The 22964-nt window shown below is 35.6% G+C and overlaps 1 protein-coding gene across 2 annotated transcripts in view; it reads left to right on the top strand.

Moving 5' to 3' along the window:
- NLGN4X (neuroligin 4 X-linked) overlaps positions 1–22964 on the top strand; it is a gene marked incomplete at both ends in the record, with an annotated part of 124485 nt that overhangs the window by 17809 nt on the left and 83712 nt on the right. The gene's annotated exons all lie outside the window — the stretch shown is intronic.

Genomic DNA, 22964 nt, shown 5'->3' on the forward strand with positions numbered 1-22964 from the left:
TTGTAGAGAAGGGGAGACATAATTCCAGGAAGCTTACTGGCCTAAGAAACTAAGTGAAAAATGTAAATGCAAAATAAATCTTAGTCTTTCTCAGAAACATTCTTGACCAGCTGTGCATATGACAATCAAAAGAAAGGAAGACCTTCCATCCTAGTTGTCATGGGATGTTTTATACCAATTTGAGTAATATTAATCTTGATAAATGACTTGTTATTTGTAAATAACAATATATGTACTCTAGTATAAAAATATGCTAGGAAGTTGTCAATACACATGGAATACAGCGTAGTATCAGTTATCACTAATAACTATCTAGAACAGCAGAATTCCTGTGGACCAAATTTACTGTTTGACTGTGAAGTATGAAGCATATGAAACACTATCATATGAACAACTTCAGACACAGAATACAGTCAAAGGACTCTTGTGTTCTCTTCTAGAGAGAGAATTACAGCAATAGAGTAAAATATGTTACATAGCAAATGGTGTAATTATAATACTTTCTGTATGAGAACAGTGTAATTGGAATACTTTCTGTATGAGAAGTCCACTGTGATGTAAATTCTTGTTAAGTTTTCAACTGTAAGTTTGTTTACCATTACCTATTTTGGTACAAAGGTATGACATAATTAATGTTTAATTATTACTATGTTTTTCTTGGCCAAACTGAACACAAAGATAATGCTAATGATGTAAGTAGATGTCAGATGCTTTGAAAAATTATTTTTATTTATCTGTATTGCACTTTCAGAGATACTTCTTTTTGAAGCAAGTACTCAGAATTAAGAAACGAAACAAAAAACCCACAATAAAATACCCAAACATAAACCCAAAATCAAAACCACAACAAAAGCATTGTGGGGATACAAGCTTCCTGCCAAGCTTGTCAGGATAGCAACTTTGTAGACATGTTCCACGTAAATGTTACCAGTATTTGTGCCGAAATCAATGCTAATCAAAATTTGATGGAGCAGGACACTGTGGATTTTTAAGAGGTATACTGAAGGTGTGTGCTTCACACTGATGTGGCACCCTTCCCTGTTCAATTGTATCTCTCTAACTGGATGTAGAATTTGGCTTTTTGTTGTTACCCAAGAATATATATAAGAAACACTGAGATTTTCTCAGACTTCACAGCATTAGAATTTAAGAACATGTGAGACCCCAAATGAACCCTTCACATGAAGTTCTAAATGCTGTGGTGGAAAGTTTCATGACAGTGGATGCTGTCGTTGCAAGTGTGGATGTGTCCTTCATAGCAGGTCAGAGCAGACATGCACCCCAGGCATAAGCCTTTCACCACAGACCCCAACACTGATTTATGTCCCAGGTGCAGCTCAGTGCCTATGAGGTTACTACTCCAGTAAGGGATTGTGAGGCCATGGTGAGAGTTGCTGAGAATTATCAAATAAACATGGCATATGGGACTTCATGGGTCTGAAGCTGTCTGAAAGTGATAGGGATAAATAAATGGTATGTTTACTTTGAGGAACAGGAAGAAAACTGTAAAGATGAGGTGAATTCAAACTCATTAGCTTCTATTTTGCTGGTGCATTTGCAGTAATGTTGAACCATTTTACCTAAGTTTGCAATACTAAATATATATGGATTTGGTTTTGGTTTTGTTCCTTTAAGGCAATTCAAGTAAAATTTTACTTGAGTTTATAAATTTTTATTTGGAAATCTAAATTGTACTGCAAGGTTAGGCATGTTAAATATATTTGTCTGTGACTAAAGTTTTGTAATAATGAAGATTGCTTTTACAAGGGAAATTAGATTTTTTTTTCTTGTTAGTGATAATTAGGAAAAATAATTGAATCAATGAAATAATATATTAATTTCTTGTAAATAGTAATAATTAATTTTGGCACTATTGGAGAGTCATTAGAAATACATTATTTGGTGTACAGTTATTAATTTAAACTAATACTACATCTAGCTCACTTTAGCAAGCCATTATTGTCATTATGGTAACATTATATTGTTTCATTAAATTGTAACAAAAATTGTACATCATAATGCTGTAACAAAAAGGATTTTTTTCTCCTGCATTTTTTTTTCCTCTGTGCAAATATTGCTATTTGATAGTACCAAATTCCTGCTAAATATTCAAAGCAGATGCCATCAAAATGGGAAAAAAAATCTTTTAATTTGAAGAATTTAAAATTCATTAAATAGACTACTTTCATAATCATGTGAATATTTATCTCTACATATATGCATGTATGTATATATGTAAAGCTGCCCATAGAAATACCAGGTGTTTCAGAAAATAAATACAATAAAGATGAGGTTCAGATACTAGAGGCAAAACGTTGAGAGAATGTTGTCACTATAAATCTAAATATTCCTATGTTTACCTGAAGCTTGCACCTAAAAAGCCCTATATATCTAGAGTGTACAGTGCTGTGCCATGAACAATTTCTCCACCAAAACTACTAGCTCTTATGCCACTTAAGAGAGCTAATTAGCTCTAGTAGGAAGAACCTGATCTAGCTTTCCTGCTTCTTGTCACCAACAAGCCTGTTTGGTGCTGGCTCAAGGATGTCTGTACCTGCAACTTCACACAGTGCAGACCCTCTCAGGTGAATCATTAAAGCCATTTTATGTTTCCCTGCATTTGAAACTTCTGTCTTGCTTGGATTATATACTTACTAAAGTAACCTTCTTTAATTTACAAGTATGTTTTCCTCTGAGAGGTAATCTGCACTTCAGGTTTACATTGTAAAATTTTTCCCAGTTTTCTCTCTAGTCAATGCTTTACTGCTTGGCAATGCAATCTGTAGATCTGTTTGGATTTTGTGGTGGTTTGGGTTTCTTTTTGTTTGTTTGTTTGTTTTGTATTGTTTGTTTTTTCCTTTAAGTAATACATCGGACAGGAAAAAACAGTTCATAAGGCAATCGTAGATACATGTTACTTTGTGAGGGCTCATTAATCTCACCTATCACTGGTATCACAAATTGCTTTCTGGAAAGGCTTCCTCTCCCTAGTGCCTGCTGCGGCTTATATTTGTTTTTTTTATTTATTCAATCTTCTTTTTTTAGGGGCATAAGTTAGGTGTTGAAAGTCCTGTGTTGATAAAGTACGTGTAGTTAACTTAGGGCTTAGTTGTCTGCTCCGTAATTATCTGTTATTTTTCTAGTATTCAATATTAAGTACTTCTGTGAGTAATTGCAGCAATTTCAGGCTATTCCTACTAGTTTAATATGTGACATATAGAAAGAGAGTAGAAATCTCACTTTGAGTTTAGTTAGAGGTTAAGGCATCTTCCCAGAGTCACTGATGACTGTAGGGAAAAAAAAAAAAAAACTACAAAAAGTTAGGGTTGTGAAACCTGGAGTCTGAACTTGCAGCTACTCCTAGTAGTCATACTTGTTACAGTACCTATAAACTGGAGAAGCCAACCATAACTTCCTTAACTGGGGCTTGACATCCATCACAGGATCTACAAGATCAAGCAATTTGCAATTTACTTTTTTCTGAGCAAATGTAAGCCTTACATTTGGATTTTTGTCAAAAGTTGTATAAGTGTTCAGGATGCTTTGAAAAATAGAGAAAGGGACATTATGTATGGTCTATCATTTTAATTAATTTGCTTCTTTACTGTTATTTTTCATTTTGTTTCATAAAATTAATATTTTTCAGGTTTCCAGTTCATTTAAATAAATAGATTATTTACCTGTGCATGGATTTCTGACCTTTGTTGCTCCCTGACTCTTTCTGATGCCTTTTAAAAATATATAAAGCATGAAAATACTCCACTATGACCATTTATTCTCAAGTTTGCTCAAATGGTTACCTTTCTCATTCCTCTAGTGTGTCTGATAGGTTATTGGTTTCCTGTTAAATCCTGCCCACCCATCCCCCCGACGATACAACTACTTTATATAATATTAGATGTAGCCAGATTAATCAGTTGTGTGTGCCATCTATGGACTTAGAATAAGTTGTTCTGGATTTTCAAAAGTAAACTTGTCAGCAGTTTTTGGTCCATAGCAATCACACCATTTCCTAAATGAATTCCCAAGGGAACAGGATGGCAGTTAGTGTCTCATGGCGTGATCTGAGACAAGTAGGTGATAAAGGAAGGTAGTCAAGAACAAGCATTTATTTCTTTGTTCACCACATCAGGGAGTATTAAAGGTGTCATTGGAGGTTTCGGGTAAGTATGGTTCATTTCTTTATTAAGTAGGTAGGTAGGATTGCTGTCTGATTTCTATACATTCTCTTTCATTAATATATTGCAACTTTGGAAAGGGACATTAATGCTGAGACTGTTGAGGGTAACTTATTTGAGCAACATGGTGTAGCTTGTTGGGGGTTTTTGGCACCATGTTCTGTTGTCAAAAGATACTCTTCTAAATTCAGTCCCTAGAAAATAATTTCTATTTATTTATAGGTAACTCATTTGTTTGGATGTACTACCAGAAGTAACGAGTTAGAAACACAAGCTATGCAGTTTCTTGCAGAACTTCATTATGGTTATTTCTCTTTTAAATTGCAGGTGGACTTGAGACTATATATAGTTATCCGTTCAACATGCTTTCCTTTGTATCGTTTCCAGGTTTCAATTTACAGTATGTGTATAAGCAATGGAAAAGCAGTACATGGATATGTAGTTATGGTTTGTCATTCTAACAATGTTTTTAGAATAAATACAAGTCATCTTCACAGGTCTTGTGACAAAGCTCACATTATGCTTGGTTGTACTGAAGGTAGAGCAAGGACCAAAAATTAAATAACCTTTTTTGCCTGTCTGCTACCTGTTGACCCTTTTAGAACTTACAGGATCCAAAAGCACACACTCATGTACACATATAATAGATTCCATTTCAGAAAAGAGAAGATGTGAAATGTAACAAGGACTGAGGCGACAGGATTTTCATGCAGTAACATTGTCCTTTTCTAGCGCATTTTCCTAAGCTGCTGGAGGCCTACTTTTACTCTGATACTGTCTTATTATGGCACATGAATATGATAAAATAGTCTTCATCTCCTTCTGTCTACACAGACACAGAAGAGAGATTTTATGTGGAAACAGACATGTTGTTTCATAATGTTAATTAATGTAATCTGTGCCTGTCCTAAACTCAGTAGTTGCTTGTGCCACTAATATGATGGTGCATTTCTACAAGTGCAGCAAACATGAAGATTGTCATGTTTAAAATATGGATTAGGAATTGAGTATTACAGCAGTGAAAATACCGACGATGTATGACTTGACTGGTCCTGTCTTCAGCCAGGAGTTGGACTCCATGATCCTCATGGGTACCTTCCAACTCAGGATATTTTAGGATTCTATGATTATGCTAAATATTTTTCAGTGTTCTATTCAGAATACATGATGTGAAAATAGTGTATTATCTACAGCACTCAAACCAGTAAATCATGTTAGGTTAAAAAAATATATGGTGGGGTCAAAACTCCGTAAGTCTGGAACTTTTAAAGACATTACAAGGTTCCACAGAGCCCTGCTGTATCTGGAATAGTTACGTGCTTCGTTACAGTTTCAAAGAAATTTGAGATTGTGCTTAGTTTGCAAATATGTGAATGCAACTATAAGCAAATATCTCTGCAGCTTTACATCAGTAAAAAGAAACCCAAACAAAAACATTTATGTACTCAAATTGATTTTCTTATACTAGTGTGCATTTTTGCAGCTTCTGTATCACAGTCTACCCTCAGACTGTATATTCCACTTAGTCTTTTTTAATTGCAAATCTGAAATATGTTGCCAAAACCTTCATAAAACACAACATTGTTTTGCTAATGACTTATCTTGTGGGTGACAAACTTCTGAAGTTTTCGTTCTGATAGTCTCTATTTATTCCTCATTAGAAAAAGCCTAGTTATTATAACTTAAGCTTGTCATGCCATGAATCCTTGCTGCTTGAGTACAGCAAGGATGTAGTGCTTTTCATTAAGGTGTTAGAAAACTCCAGAATAAATTGTCCTACTAATTATAAGAAAATGTAGATGGTTTAGCACAAGCCTTAAAGCAAGTTCATCCATAAACTTCCCCCCCCCCCCCCCCCCCCTTTAAAGGCTTTACATAACATACAAAGGAAGATTTCTCAGTTTGCTTAATGTTTATGGGATTCTGACCTGATTCAGAGTTTAACATTCTTGCTTTAGAAAAGGATGAATCTTTACTGGAGTCAATGATATGAAGAATTACTCATGGCTAGATTGTGCCTCCAGTCAAAGCCTTGAGTGAAAGCTGATATATAATTAGTATTGCCCCAGAAGGAGCACTGGAAGGTATAGTGCCTTATGGACAATCATCAAGCTCAGTCCCCTTTTTCTTCCTTTCTTGCTTCAGGGATTCAGTTATTTTAACACAGCAGAATTAAAAACCAAAAAGGTTGTTTTTCAAACACAGCATCTAAACATTGTATTCTCCATGTAAACCAACCCATACTGATACAATTATTCTTCCTGCACTACTGGATTTACATTACTTTTTTGGTTCCTTGAGAATGGGTGATTTAAGATGTAACCCTTTATTCTCATTCTACTTTCAGTAAAGCTAACTCCAAATTCACCTGATTTCAGAGGTGATGCATACCTGATACTCTTCCAAAGTACCAGAAACAGGACTCCATTCCAGAAATGTTTCTCTGTCTTTCATCAATCATAGTCACTTTGTGTTATGATCTAATTCCAGTCACTTTATCAGTACTTTTTTTAGATAGGGATACTTGATTTATGTATAGCATGTCTTGTCATAAAAGGAGAAGGAATAGGAAGAACACGAATAAAAATCAGATGAACTATTTCTTTTGCACAACAGTATTGGGTGTCTTGAGACTTGTAATTCGTTGGCATCTACACTTCAGTCAATTGTAGCTACTGCTTCCTGATGACATAATACCATTGTGTTTTCCAAATTCATTCTTAGAAACTAAATTACTGCTTATCTTTCTCCAGCAAATTCTTAATTCTTCCTTCTCTGCTAATTACTTCTCACCTGCTTAAGTATTTGAGAGAAGGAGATCTGTCCTTTTTGTACTACAGCTGTACCAGAAAACAGTCACTGCTTGTCACCCTCCAAGACAGCAATTGCTGCCTCTGCCAGCAAAGCTACTCAGATGATTGTCTCCTAACCTATTTCAGTCAGAATGTTTCAGCTTAATCAGTTTAAAGACTTGCTCTTTTTTAACTTGACGCATTTTTGTCTGATACGAGCTCCAGAGAATTCACATGTGCAGATGAATTAGCTTCTAGAAAGAAGAAAGTAATAAGCACATGACAGAAGATGCAGAAAGGGTGGGATTTAGTCAAGAAATGGGAAATGCTTTCATGACTATAACTGACAATGGAAGAGGATGCATATTCACATCTAAACTGGAGACCAACTTTAAAAAATACTGTATTTACAATCGGTTCTTCAGGAGAAAGTAATATCTGTGTGTTTATGTGTCTGTGCAAGCTATAAGCAAAGAGAACAGGGTGGAGAGTAGGCAATTGGCAAGATTCTCCTCTGTGTATATCTTTTGTAAAGATGGACAGAATGGGAGAGTCATTAACTGAATGTAACCGAAAACAACAGCTAAAATAATGTGTATTCAGTAAATTACATAATTTATGCTCAAATCTAGCAGCAGAAAGATGAACAGAAAGATGTATTTTATCTTTAAAGAGTAAACATGCTTATAGCAAGAATGAAGCACCTGATGTTTCTCACTGATTTGCTTGCTAAGTTTACTAGATAATATATCCACATGGGTGGCTTTTCATATCATTGTCAGAACATCAGACCAAGCATATCTGCACGTTCAACACACTAGTGTTACATATCTAGAATATATTTTAGGTCTATTTGCCTTCCTTCTTCTTCCTAAAACAAGGAAGGTTCTATTCATGAGCAAACAGAAATAACCATAGAAATACAGTAATTTTAGTTAACGCAGCCAAGCCTCTCTTGGCCACGGTGATCATGTGGACAAGCTGAAAAAGTGCTGACTGAATGCGATGTGTGCATTGCATTGCGACGGGTTACATCACTAGTCGTAACATGATGTAACCCCACGCAGCATGATGTAAGCGTCGTGATACATTGGAGATTTAAAGAAACATCAGCATTCCCTTGTGTCCATCTGCCCCTTTCCAGGACTGTGCTGTCATTCTTCGCCTAGTAATTAATAACTCATCGCCGTGGCCAGCCTGTGAATGCTTGTGCCTTCATTCTTATTCTTACTTTCATTAATAGCATCCCTTCTGGTTGCGGAGATTGCAGCCTCAATCCTTAAAAGACAGATGTTGATATTTTTCTATATGTGCATATAGGTACAGTTGCTCTTTGTCAGTTATCCTAAATTTCTGACAAGAATAGCAAAAAAAAATAATTCTATGTGTAAAAATGTTTCACAGATCTGAAGGGTAAAAATAATTTAATCCAATTTTTCAGTTGTGTAGCTAAATCCACAGAGTTGAAATGCTTTTGATTGCCAGTTATGTGTGGGAAAGAGTGCCAGGCTCCCAGCTTTTCTTTTTTTTTTTTTTTTTTTCCTTCTTTATTGCAACCTGATTAAATTTTTTTAACATGCCATTGCAGCTCTTAGTTCAGCCTGTCAGCCTGTGTGGATTTTAGGGTGATTTGCTTTGTGCTTCCTATTGACATTGCTTCTTTCAGGACAGGTCTTTGTGTATTCTTTTTATTACTGTGTCCATTCTGAAAGTGAAATAGCAGACACATGCACTGCAAATTTGAATTAATCTCAGAAACTAGGATGCGCTGCTTTTGTGTCCTTGTGTACAAGTAGTTGGCTTTTATGTTTTGAGAAAGTCTATTTTAAGACAACTGTGAAGCACACATAATTTTCTAAAGATGAACAGAGGCCCACATTTTATGCCCCAACAAAAGCAGATTTCTTTTATGATGCTAAATTTGGAAGACCATATGATCAAATACAGTAATTTTTAAAGCCAGAATAAAAACAAAACAGCAAATAAACCCTTCCTGGATTCTGTGATTGCAGGTGAGAATTCCAGGTGAGGACTAGGGACAGTAACAAGTCCTGTTTTCAACCCTAATGCCACTCTAGCACCTGCTTTTGATTTCATTTGAATAACTACACTGTTAAAAAAGTGAATTTACTCCATGACACCAGTAAAATTGAAGACAAAAGTATTGTATGAGACCGCACGATAAATTTTTATTCTGTTACTTTAACTCAAACTGTCAGCTCTCTCATGCATCAGAGTAAAGAATCCTGATGGTGCAAGAGATTCTGTCTCAAGTAAAGTTTGATGGAATTTTCTTCTCAGTTGGGTGGTTGATCTGTGCTCTGTCCCAGAAGCTTAATTTTTAACACAAAACAGTCCCACTTCTTAGTAAAATTAGACATAACTGGTTTGTATTTTGCTGAGTTGTATTTTGCTGTTTGTGTCAGTTATATGGTGTAACATGCTTAAAAGGTAATGCAAAATGGTAATATATGCTTGATATTTCTGTGCATTGTGACTTCATTGTTTCTTTTAGCCATCTATCATTGTTCCTGAGCTCTTGAAGACTTAATACATTTTAAATATATTCCATTAATTAGAGGAATTCAACACTTCCTTTATTCACATAGAATTTGAGTCTCACTTCATGCATTCCATAAATGAACAATACAATAATGGTAGCCTTTTTATTTTTCTGTTCTCTAAATGTACTGGGTTCTAATTGAATCTCTTTTCAGAGGAAACCATTTTTGTCTTCCAGCAATATAGAGCACTGATGGAAGACTTTCTATTTTTGCTATGTTCTATGTGAAAATGAAACTAGATGTAAATGCATCATTCCTGAGAAAATCTGCTGTACCTGATTATTATACATTAATTTACAAAATTACTGTATTTTCAGAATTACTCCATGCTATACTTTGACATTCTGAGTATTCAATTATTTTTATAAGGTTCTCATTGCTATGACTAAAGTCCTTTTCCTTTGGAAGTTATGGACAATTTGGAACCTAAAAATTATGCTTTGGGCTCAAGTTATTGTTTCCACTGTACATGACTATTAGTTTTTAAACATACTACTGCATAGGTACCTCCGTCTTTGTGCTAAGCTTACTTTTTATTCAGAGACAAAGAGAAAAATGCCCACCTTGTTTGCAGTTAATCTTAACCAAGGGCAGACATTCTTCATCTCCATTGACTGCAGAGTGAATAGGTCTTATTTCATAGGCATTTGGATGTATGTTTGACTTCAGTTCAAAAAGTAGCACCTTAAGTTTCATCCATCATTTATCTAGCATTATAAACTCTCTGATGGTATTCATATTCTCTGTGGCCTTGGCTCATGTAGTTTCTCTTACTGGAAAATTGTACAATATCATAATTCATCCCTTTTTCCAGATCATTAACGGAATGTTAAGCAACATCAGATTAATATAGAGAATATTTCACTACACCATTAATCTTTTGCTATGTTGAAAATTGACCTGTGGCTACAACTTAACATGCTCTGTGTAGCTTGTTTTTAATCCCTGACCTTACTTCACCTCTTTCTCTGTGAATAATTATGTTCTCAACACCTTCCCACAAAAAAGGATTTTTCAAAGGCTTTTTAAAAACCCAAGTAAATTTTATCAACAAGTTTATTTTGTCATGTATTCAATGGAGAGGCCTAAAGATTTCTAGCAGATCAAAGAGTAATGCTTTTTCTTTAAAGGCAGCTGTGGGTTGTTTTATATCAATGTATCTAAATGTTTCACGATGCTTTTAATTGCTCTTCTCCTTAGGCTGGAGTAACAGTATTTTTCTTGATTTTAGTATGCACATTATCTGTTCTTACTCATCTTCTATTACAGTATCTAATTTTATTTAGACAGTGAAATATTTCACTGACAGATCAATAAATTTGTCCTTAAACCCTTTTTGAGGAAAAAATACTGGTTTATGCTTAATGCACCTAAGGATATAGGTGCTAGCACTTACTGTTCTGACACTTCATCTTCTCAAACTATGGCTTGTTGTAACTCTCTTTTATGTATCTTTAATCCCTAGGTGCTATAATAAAAATGTAGATACCTAGGGACGAAAAAAAGTGTAAAGGTAGAACAAAGTGAGATTAACAAATATGACATAAGAGAAACTGAAATAGCATTCAAGTATTACTGAATGCTGAAGATGTGCAGTGACTGAAGAAAGCATGGGATTGAATTAACTTCAATAGTCTAGGGTAGAAGAAAGCATATTATCAGTAGGTAAGAATGACCCTAGGGTGAAGTTAATTGGAAAAAAACATAAATAATGAAATAAAAGAATGAGGGAAAAGAAGGATCAAAATGTTGCAAGGAAGAAGTCAGAGCATCATTTTAGAAAGCTAGGCAGTGTGAGGAAAGGGATGGTGCTAGAGGATGCAATAACATGTAGAGGAATGAAGACATATTTGGAAGAGCATAATTTACCTGATGATGTCAGTTTCTTGGTGTGGAAATCTGTGAGCTCCTCTTGAGAGAGGGGACATTATAAATTATTTTAATGGTCTGATTTGTACCCTACTGCTGATATTAATGGATTTGGAACCTATTTTCAAAGGCAAGAGTCTGAATCACAAATTAAGGGTTGTTACAGGAATTGCTGCTTTTTACAACAGAAATTCTTAATAAAGGGAAAAGGGAAGCCATGTAGGGACCTGTGAAATGAGATACTAAAATGAAATGTGGTAAAGTCAATATGGGACACAGAAGGCCAAGCACTTGGATCACCAGGAAAAATTATATAATCAGAGTTAAAAAGTGGGTGACAGCAAAGGTTTATTTAAATGCTAAAATGTAGAAAGACATTTGCACTGAACTCTAGATCAAATTTTGCAGAATGTCTCATCATATTTTTGTTGTGGGAATTATTATACATACACCAAAACTACTGTGTCACAGATTCTAGCAAACACACAACATAAAAACATCCCTCAGAAATGCTGGCCGCACTTCTTGTGCCTGCTTGCAGCCAAGTGTACGGTTTGCTTTCTGGGCTGCAAGTGCTTATTACCATCTTCAAATTTTTCATCCACCAGTATCCCCAAGTCCTTCTCCACAGGGCTCCTTTCAATCCATTCATCCCCCAATCTATATTGATACTGGGTATTGCTCAGACCCAGTTGCAGGAACTTGCACTTTGCAATATTGAACTTCATGAGGTTCACACAGGCTCAGTTTTCAAGTGTGTCCATCTGGTTCACATCCCTTTCCTTAAGCATATCAACTGCACCATTCAGCGTGCTGCTGTGTGGAAAGTTGCTGAGGGTGAACTCAATCCCACTATGGTGTTGAGGAAAATATTAAACAGTATTGGCCAGTATGGACCCTTAAGGGACACCACTGGTTACTTGCTCCCATTTGGACATTGAAGCATTGACTGTAACCCTTTGCAGCCAGTTCCTTATTCATTTAATAGTCCATCTATCAAACACATATCTCTCCAGTTTAGCAGCAAGAAGTTGTGGGGAATCGTACCAAAGATCTTACAGAAATCTACGTAGAAGACATCCACAGTTTTTCACTTATCCAATGAGGCAATTACTCCAATGTAGGCCACCGAATTAGTCAGGAGTGATTTGCCTCATCTGATTCTCTTTCTTTTCCTTCCACTACATTCTGTGGCCAATTTTATCAGGGTTTGCTGGTAAGAAGTATGATATTACCCCCTTTTGTGTCTGAACACTGTGGACATTCTCCTCATATTCCCGTGTTTCTAAAAGATCCCGGCATAGAAAGTTAAAAAGAGTGTGAGAACATGGCAAATGTCACACTGACATGCATGTACAGCCACATGAACACATAGAGAAACTAGGGAATCTGCCATTTCACAGTTTCCCAGCTGAGCAGCAGCTACTACAAAAATCACCTTTCACGTGGTGCATTTTTTCCTTTAAAAATTTGCCTCATGTGAGAAACAGGTGGCAGAAATTGGATGGAGGGGAGAGTTAAAGGTCACAGAGAAAGTTTATTCTGCTACACCTTGCACCCCCTAGTCTTTGTTAGGAGGCTTTGAGCTTGGACAGGAAGTTTTGTCAATACCAGGGGAAAACTAAAGTAATACCCTAAGACTTTTGATCACAGCAATCTTTTTTGCCGTGTTTTTAAGTCTGATGCCTTCTTCGTGTTGCTGTTAATGGTAAGGAAGTTGGCTGTGGTGCCAATATTTCTGTTTTGTTCCTCTAAGTGTATTGCAGTACTGACATGACTGACAGAGTAAGAACAACATAATTTGGACCAATGCTGTGCCAGTTCTACCTTCAGGCGACCTCGCTAACTCACTTTGTCAGTGACCATCAACACACTTAAGCTCTGTGGCTTATTTCCCTGAGCAAAACTGCCAATTATAGTTAATTTCCTCAAATAGATGGTAGGTATTTTAAATTGTAAATTGCACTGTTTGAGACAAGAAAACATTCAGATCCCTTTTACAGCTGAATGCAAATGCAGTACTAAGTTATATTTTATATTTTTTTTTCCCTGTAGGACCCAAAGTTCATATGACAACAAATAACATGAGCACACATACAATAATATCATTTAAATAAACTAAAATAAGAAAAGCTGTATCACTTCTGATCCTATTCTATATAGTTCATATATGTTTCCCTTTAAATGGAAAATTCAACTTGATTTTCTTCAGAAGAATAGTGAGATCATATTCTATTCATATTATATCACTATATAATATTATATGGTACCAAATGGCACACACCTTGTAGTAACTATATAATACAAGAGTCTGCATTATTCGCTTCTAATTTTTTACTTCTGTCACATAATAATATTTTTCAAGCTAATGTTGTTCCTTTCTACTTTCTGAGAAAAGCATGAAACCCAGCATTGAAAATAGTAAGTTTTAAGTATGCTTGGAACATCGTAAAATGGAAAACCAAGATGAGATACGAATTCTTGTTAACCTTGGTCAATAGAGAAACAGTTAATCCACCAGAATAGACATATATTCTACAAAGATAGCATGCATCAAAATTAGCTAACTGATAATATAAAATATTGGAGATTAGATGGATCAGATACTGTTAAGAATGATGCTGTGGTGCTGAAGTATGGAAGCTTAAATCATAATTCTGACCAGCTGTTTTGATGCTACCTGAATATGATGAATAATTGTATAGCATGTATGAATCAAAATTATCATTACTCAGCTTTAACACTTGTAGATAAAATCTCACAGATTCATAATACAGAATCATAGAGTGGTTTAGGTTGGAAAAGGCCTTTAAGAACATTGAGTCCAACATAACACTGCCAACCACACCACTAAACTATGCCCCTAAGCAGCATGTCTTTTAAATACCGTCAGGGATGCTGACTGCGGCTGCCCTCAGCAGCTTGTTCCAATGCTTGACAACCATTTTGGTTTGGTTAGTTTAGGGTTTTTTTTCCCTTAATATCCAATCTAAAACTCGGCTGGCACAACTTGAGGCCCTTTACTCTTGTCCTATCCCCTGTTACCTGGGAGAAAAGTCTGACACCCACTTCACTGCAACAACCTTTCAGGAAGTTGTACAGAGGTTCATTGTTCAGGATTGTGCTCAGAACTCTTCTCTGTTAGATAGTTTAATTGCTCAGTTGGTTTGATATTGCTAATTCTGATAGGAATTAATACATTGTTTTGTGTAGAAGATGTCACTGAAACCAGGTAGAGAAAAATATTATAACACTGGGTTATTTGGGAAAAAAACCCAAACAATCAAATAAAGAAACAAACCCCACAATTGAAAAAAAAGCCACCCTGATTGAAGTTTTGTATGTGTCTCCTTTGGATGCTTTATACAGACTTCCTATGTACCTGTAACTAACAATTCTGTCATTCCCAAATAAAAGCTAAGATTTCAGAGATCCAGAAAGCATAAAAAATAGAAGAAAATATGGTGCCAACTTATTATGTTATCTATTACAATGTAATAAAATTGCATTCTCACTGAAATAACAAGCACAATTATTTCCTGAAGTCTCCAAAGGCAGCTGAAAACTGAGCTTGTGTTCAAGATGAAGATTTTAAATGGCTTCATCAAATAATTAGAGGTATTCTTAAGAGTTGATTAACCATCTCTCAGCTTCAAGGGGTGCCTACAGATGTCCTAAGGGAGAATTTGCACAACTTCACTGTCAGTTGCAGAGCATGTGCTTGCGTTGTTCAGCTGTCAGCAGAGAGGGTATGAGAGGTACCTTTAGTTATTAAAACTGGCTGTTAATTCACTTTTTTAAGCACATTCATTCAGGTTTATTTTCAAAGGCACATAGGTACTTACCTCTCAGGCTTATTTGAAAGTACTCGCCCTTTACTTACAGGTAGTGTTAGGTCAACATTACTGAATTCTTCCTACAAAGCCTAGTTCCTCGGATTACCTTAGAGTGTAGCATCAAGACTTGGGAATTTTGATTAATAATAACTATTGATTTGTGCCTTCAAATTTGAAAGTTCTATACATTATTGGAAATTTAGCTGTAGCATAATCACCATGCTGAAAACCTTTTGCCCTTCTGCAGCTGATTGTATTCTACCCCTATATAACTTAACTATACATATACTTCACAACAAACTTTGCAGTGAGATTGATACATCGTGTCTCACTGTAGACTTAGGTTTTCGGTCTTCAGACAGAAATGAAGCCTGCTTCATCACAGTGCTGAAGCTTGTGCATACCAGTGTTTTTCCAGAGGTGAACGGGACTTTTCATATGCTTAAAACTACACATGCACCTAAGAGCTTTGCCAGCATGGAGTCTGCATACGTAGCACAAGGGGAAATAGAGTATTTTTAAACATTTCAGTATATGGAACTGATTGTTGTATTCGGGCCCTTGTAATTCAAGGAAGTAGCATGCAGGTATTTTTTTTTTTGAATTTCAGAAGGGCTTTGCTGATGGGGGAGGTGAGATCAGTGAAAACAAACACTGTGCTTCTACATAGCAGTACCAGGCAGTCAGATGTGCTTGCATTTTTATATTCACACCTCATCAAGTGCACGAATTTAGCAGAGAAATGTAAGTTATTTGAGGTCACTGCCACACTTTCATAGTGACAGTGTTCCTCCTGGTGCTTGTACAGAAAAATATGTGCTTCTGTCTGAATTAATTTGAATAACTATATAGCAGATTTATGCTTTTTAATGAGTCTTTCATTATTCAATCAGTAAGCACTGCAGGCTCAGTCCAGTCCTCCATCAAATAGAGCAGATTCAGTTACACTGGAAGTGCAAGAAACACTCCCCTTATCTGTTGGAGGTCACTGAAAGGATAGGCTGTACAATGCCTTCTTTCTTTTGAGCCATTGAGCAATCCACTGTATTTAGGAGACTTTTAGATGTGGTGCAACTTGCATTAAAAAAATCCTTCCTAAAAATAACTGAATTTATGTAGCTATCTCATTTCTATATTAGTTATTAAGTTTCCAAAATAATAATGATTAATCTATTAGTAATATTAAATTAAAACAATCTAGCCTTAATTTAATAGTTTCAAAAATTATTTTTCTCAATAATTTTTATTCAAAGCATTTTTTTCTTTTTAAATGTACCAATGTAGATTAATACAGAGTGAAAGAGAAAACTTACTAGTTTTTTTTTGTTTTTTTTTGTTTGTTTGTTGTTTCTTTTTCCCAGGATGAATAAATACAACCTAAATAAATGCAAATATTTTCAAAATAAGAAATAGTTTCTTTTAATACCTTTGTCAAGTGTCCAGTGTAAATGCTAGTGTTTGTCTTCATCATAGCCTATATTTAACAATCTTCTTAAAATTAATGGCTCACTTTCCAGAACAACAAAAAAAAAAAAGTTATAGTTTGATCTTCGGCATCTTAGTTGGAAAAAGAATCTGTAGTCCTTAGCTGCTGAATACAGAATAGTATAATCAGAATATGGACTGCCTAAAATCTCATGTAGCAATGTAACTCCTAAGTGATTACTGTTGCTAAGTTTTGTAAGCTTTTTTTGGTATTAACTAGTATGAGGATCACATTTCATCTATAAAGACAGATTGAAGACTTTCCCTACGCTGGAATCTGTGTGAATATTGTGTTCTCTTCATTGAGATGAAGATATTTCAGCACAGCAGTGTGGAAGGAACTTGTAAGAAAAGGAACGCCCATATCAATCACAGAACTAATAAGTCTTGTTAAATATGGTAGCATATAATTATTTCCTCAACATCCCTACTTTTGAAAAGTGTTTGTGTCCTTCTGTGTGTCTATATGGCACAGCACAGTCACTCTGCTTGACAATTAATATATTCAATTGCCCTGTATTTACTTTTTTGGAAGACATAAGCTCATTTAAAACATGTGAAAGTGAGTGACTGACTGATTTAATATAATTACTGTTGACCAGGAAAACAGCTTGTGGGAAGTACATAATTTGGGGCATGTAGTAGTCATTATTTCTGTCATTGTTTGGAAGGAACAGTATGCAGAGTACTGCCATTTGCAAAATATTAAGAATGTCATCCCATTTTCATTCTTTACATGTGGAAGAGTTAATGCAAAAAGATGCAAGCAATTTATCTGAAGTCTAATCACGTAACTGAAACTTAAAGGCGTGTATAGTGCAGAGTGGAAGAAATATCAGAATTTCATATTTTTTATGCAACCCCTTCTTCAACCTTAGATTTTTTTTTTATTCAATAGAAATGTCCATGTAGATTTTTATAATTGTTTCTCTAAAACTGCTTGAAAGAACCCTGTGAAACAGCATTTCCTTTTATTTTAATACTTGAATACATGGAACACAAACTGTAGGGATTTTTGCTGCATTTTCTTACAGTCCATCCAACGTTGAATATGATACAAAATTGTCATTTTATTTTCTTTTCTTGGAAAGAAAATTTCTTGGTGTTAGCAATGTCTACACATTTGCTGAGGTCTGGAATTCTAGCTAATTTGTGTGTGCATGAGTGTGTTGCAACTGGAGTCACTAAGAACACAAGTTCAGTTATGGTACATGTTCTCAGTTAAATGCTGCTGTACAGAGCGAGGAGTTGTAACCCAAATGGTTCTGTTGTTATTAATGGCATTAGAATAATGTCCACTGTAATCATGTGTCTTCCGCTATTCAGTGATAATATAGGAATTGAACCAAACCCAAACAAAACTAATTCAGGCTATTTAAAATAAATTCTGACCTTACGTTAATGACTGCCTAAAACTGTAAGAATCTTATGTCTTGACATTATTTAAGAGAAAGGCATCTAATTTATAGCTACAGACTGCTTTGAAAATTATTAATGTGGATGCTGGTTGGTGATATGCACCATTGTAACACCATTATTGGAAGGGAGTGCCAGATAATAAACCTGTGGGGTTTTTTTGTGGAAGACTGTTAGCTGTGTAGAACATTTTCCTGTACATATATATGTATATATTTGCACATATGCATACATGCACACAGAATCACACACACATGTTGCCAGAATTCAGTAAATCATTAAGATATAATGGTTATTTAAATGTATACAATACACATTTCTCTTTCTCCAATTCATGTCTTCAGGCTTATAAAAATACTGGTATATAAATAGACCTGTTGCCTTTCTTTGTGATCTCTCCTAATGCGGTGATCTGGCATCAGTTCACAAGATTCTTTGACAAGCTGTAATTCTCAATAATAATTTTCCTTGGCTTTTATCTGAAATGCCAAATGCCTTTCTTGATCTTTCTTTGGCTGTCAAGTGAGAACTTCTTGGTATGGCTACAAAGGTAACTGGAGAGCCTTGGACTTATCCATGGACAGTGTTATGATAGCCAAACTGATAGACCCTTCTTTTTCGACATGAAGACTTAGGGCCTGTGCACTAAGCAAGACTCTAAAGTAAAGCCCAGTCTTGGGAGAAATGCAGAAAGGAAAGTACAGTTCTGCTTTCCTCGTACTCCCTTGAGACTGTAATGAACTGTCGGCTTGAACGGATTGTAAAATTATAATAGTTCTCATGAGATGGGAAACCAAGATCTTCAGATATCTATTGAAATTTTAGTTGTATAAATAAAGCATATCACTGAGAGAATGACTATTATATCCTGCATTAATCTGGTTTGAGCTGGAAGTTTCCAGGAGGTTGAGCATTCTCTATGAGAAACTGGGAGTTAATACAGCTAATAGTGTGCTGTGTGATTTCTGGAAACCAAGTGCTTTCCCAAAATTAAATGGGGTCAAAAGACATACTGTGGGACAGATGGAGCAATTAAATATGAAGTACAAAGAAATGGCATCAGCTTAAGCAGTAGTTGATAGTTTTTTTCTGCCATTAGGGGTTTCACAATGTATGCTTAAAATGGAAGCACTGGTAAACTGCACGCATGGAGCCTGACTGCATTATATATATATACACATGATACATACTATCTGAATGGAGGAAGGTGTAGCATAAATTGTGAATACATCTGTGAGCCTTGCAACCCCAGAAACTCTGCTTATGAGCAATATTTTTATTCATTATCAAAGGAAATGTGAGCCACAGGATGTGCTTATAGTGTGGTGACCTCTTCATTTGTGATGGATGCATGCATGGCATTGAGAAAGAATCTGGGAATAGATGACTTTACACCCATAGATAAACTACATCAAATTTTTTTTACAGTTTGTTACTTTTAGAGAGATTGAATTAAAGTTTGCAACTGCATTGCACATAAAACTTCTTCGGGAGGAAAAAAGTATCCCATGTAAAACCCTGCTTTATTATGTCTGTGTTGACTGGCATTAGTTTGGGATTCACTCGTATATGCCTACGTTATTCTGTACCTGTGCTATCACACTACATAATTTTTGGGGGGTTTGTTTGTTTGAAAAGTGTCATGAAAAGGGAAACACAAACCTTGCGAACCAAGAACTCCAGTCAGACCCTAGGTTCATCAGTAGAGACACTCCTGGAATTCAGTCTTTTATGCACTAGTTCCCCCTGCTACCTGCCTTGCTTTTCAATCTACATGCTATTTCCAGGATTGTTATTGAGATTTACCATCTATGTTTCATGTGGGATGAATGAGTAAACACCACAGAAGGGCCAGTAACATAAAACAGTGCTAATTTTTCCTTTGTGTGTAGAAATCCAAGGCTAAAATTGATGCTATTGTGATTTGTATATATATAGGGGGAAAAAAATTCCCAACTCTGAACACCCCAAAAAGAAGCCCCAAAGCAGAGGGAAGCTTTGATCTGAGACAGGCAGGCAGTGCAGGCAGTGAATTCTTCTGAACCATGGGAGATTTAGAGTCACATTCCCACTGTGTCACCTAGATTATGAATTTCATGTGAAACCTTAGGCATATAGTAAATATTTTTCTTTTTTTTTCTTCTTATGTTTTTACAAATAACAGAAAATGTGTTGGAAAATTCCATTTTTTTTCCTCTGTATAATATGCTTCTGGTAGCTTATATTTTCAAAAGTTCAATACAATTTTTCTAAAAAAAAATGCTTCTAAGTATCTTAAATGGTTTTGTGCTACAGAATTAATTCCACCAATAACACTGGTTCTCTTCAAACAGTTCCCCTCCAACATTATTACCCACATAGCTTGTGTCAGAACTAGGGTCGCCAGCAGGACCAGGGAGGTGATCGTCCCCCTCTACTCAGCACTGATGAGGCCACAGCTCGAGTACTGTGTTCTGCCTTGGGCTTCTCACTACAAAAATGACATTGAGGTCCTGGAGAGTTTCCAAAGGACAATGAAGCTAGTGAAGGGTCTAAAGCACAAATCTTACAAGAAGTGTCTTAGGGAACTGGGGTTGTTTAGCCTGAAGAAAGGAGGCTGAGGAGAAGCCTTATGGCTATCTAGAACTATCTGAAAGGAGATTATAGCAAGGTGGGTGTCTTCTCCCAAACAAAAACTGAAAGAATGGAAATGGGCTTCAGTTGTACCAGGGGAAGTTTGGATTAAACATTAGAAAAAAGTTCTTAACCGAAAGCCTTATCAAGCACTGGGACAGGCAAAGAGAGTGAGTCACCATCTTTGGAGGTATTTAAAAAATGAGTAAATGTGCTGCTTAGGGAAATGGTTTAGTGATGGGCTTGTCAGTGCTAGGTCAATTATTGAACTCAATGGTCTTAAAGGTCTTTTCCAACCTCAATGATTCTTTGATTCTAGGATTCTATGGCTAGTACCCACATTATGAACAAAATCCAATGTGGTAGGAACACAGAAACCCAGTTTGGGAGCTCATTGATGTAAACCCTTTCATCAGATCTCAAAGTGAAATTTTAAACACCTCAAACCCAATAACTTCGTTATAAAAATATATTTCAGTTGCCTATAGTCAAATGAAAGATTGCTCCACAAAGAACTGCATTCCTACTCACATTATAATGAAATGCATTTTAGAATTCTTCTAAGTTGTTCTGAAAATTGACAACTCCATGATTTCTTCAAGCTTTGAAGAATGAGAAAAGAAATAATGTTTCAAATATTGCAGATAACCCCCTTATGCTACCTATCATCTGTGTTATGTGATACTGGTATCTAAGGACATCTAATAGCATGGTGTGGTGATGTTTTCTAAATTGTCATTACACCTGTGTTGTTCTTTCTGAAGTACATTGAATCAGAGTCACTTCAGGAAGCACATTAGAAAATCCTTGCAATATGTCACAGATGGGTATATAGAGATATATATTGATTCAGGGACCAGGTATAGTAGCTGAACTAAAATGTTTTGCAACACAACTATTTCTTTCATTCAAAGTAGCTTAAATATGGATTACAGTCTAAATAATTGCAGATACAGTTTCTGTCTACAGGCACTATATATATGGGGTCACTTTAATATTGTTACTTTTTAATTCCTGGGAATGATATGTTGTAGTTGATTTTATATTTGGCATATGATGATGTTTTATTTTTTCCCCCTATCAATTAGAAGACTATGTCACTGGTGGAACTAAGATCAAAACTTCTGTTATGTGCTTTCAAACTCATAGATTTATTGTCTAATTTTTTACATTAATCGAAAATAGTTTAAGGGCACTTTACAGATTGAGTACTTTGTTTAAATACAAAAGTAATTTTATTTTAATAGCACTTGAGAAAGGATTCAACCTTCATGGAACTAAAACTAATTTGGAAATGTATCAAACTAAGAGCAAAATTTGGACAGTGACCTAGATCTAAATAATTTCCTGAAGAAATTGGTAGAAAACATCTATACTCCATTGACAATGATATTTTACCGAGTTAATTATATACATAATACATATAATTGAATTAACTTGTGTACTAAAATATCAATAACCTATATACAGCAGCACTGAAGATGCAGGCCTTGTGTGAAGATGGAGTCTGAGCTAATGGTTTTCACATTTTGACTCACTAATCACCGTCACTGCATATATAACAGTGTTTCCATAAAATTTCTGTGGAAACTCTGTGTTCTGTCTGTATCAAGAAGACAAGTCTTGAAAACACCTTCCAAGTAAAGATAACTAAGAAAAAAAATTGAGTGGTGACTTCAACCATTTTATTTATTTAGTAGGCATATTTCAGTTCTGAACTAAATTAGAAATTAAATTTCCTACTCATGTTTTCCTCTTTAACAAGTAAACTTTTACATTTCAAAGAGCTACTGGCCACAGGAGAAAACCTAGTGTAACAAAACATGAAGGTTCAAGGTCCTGCTTTCGCAGGGGGGTTGGACCCGATGATCTCTTGAGGTCCCTTCCAACCCCTACAATTCTATGATAATTCTATGATTCTATGATAAGTCAGTGTCATTTTTTTAAAGTTCGAAAACAGAAGTATTGTCCAAGGAGAGGGGTGGGGGAGTCTTCCCCTTTTTTCCTCTCGTAAGCACAGGCTATGGCATGCATGGGGAATGTGTGTGTATGTGTGTGTGCGCGTACGTGCGCGTGGCTGTGCGTGTTCATGTGTACAGTTCAGAAGTATTTTGAGAAAGCACATGGAATACAAATTAAAATGTATTCTTTACTAAATCTTCTAATAAATAAGTTCAAGTTCTTTATCATGGTAAGTAACTGTTTTCAGTT

Source organism: Gallinula chloropus, assembly GCF_964237585.1.
Source record: "Gallinula chloropus genome assembly, chromosome: 1".
NCBI lineage: Eukaryota > Metazoa > Chordata > Aves > Gruiformes > Rallidae > Gallinula > Gallinula chloropus.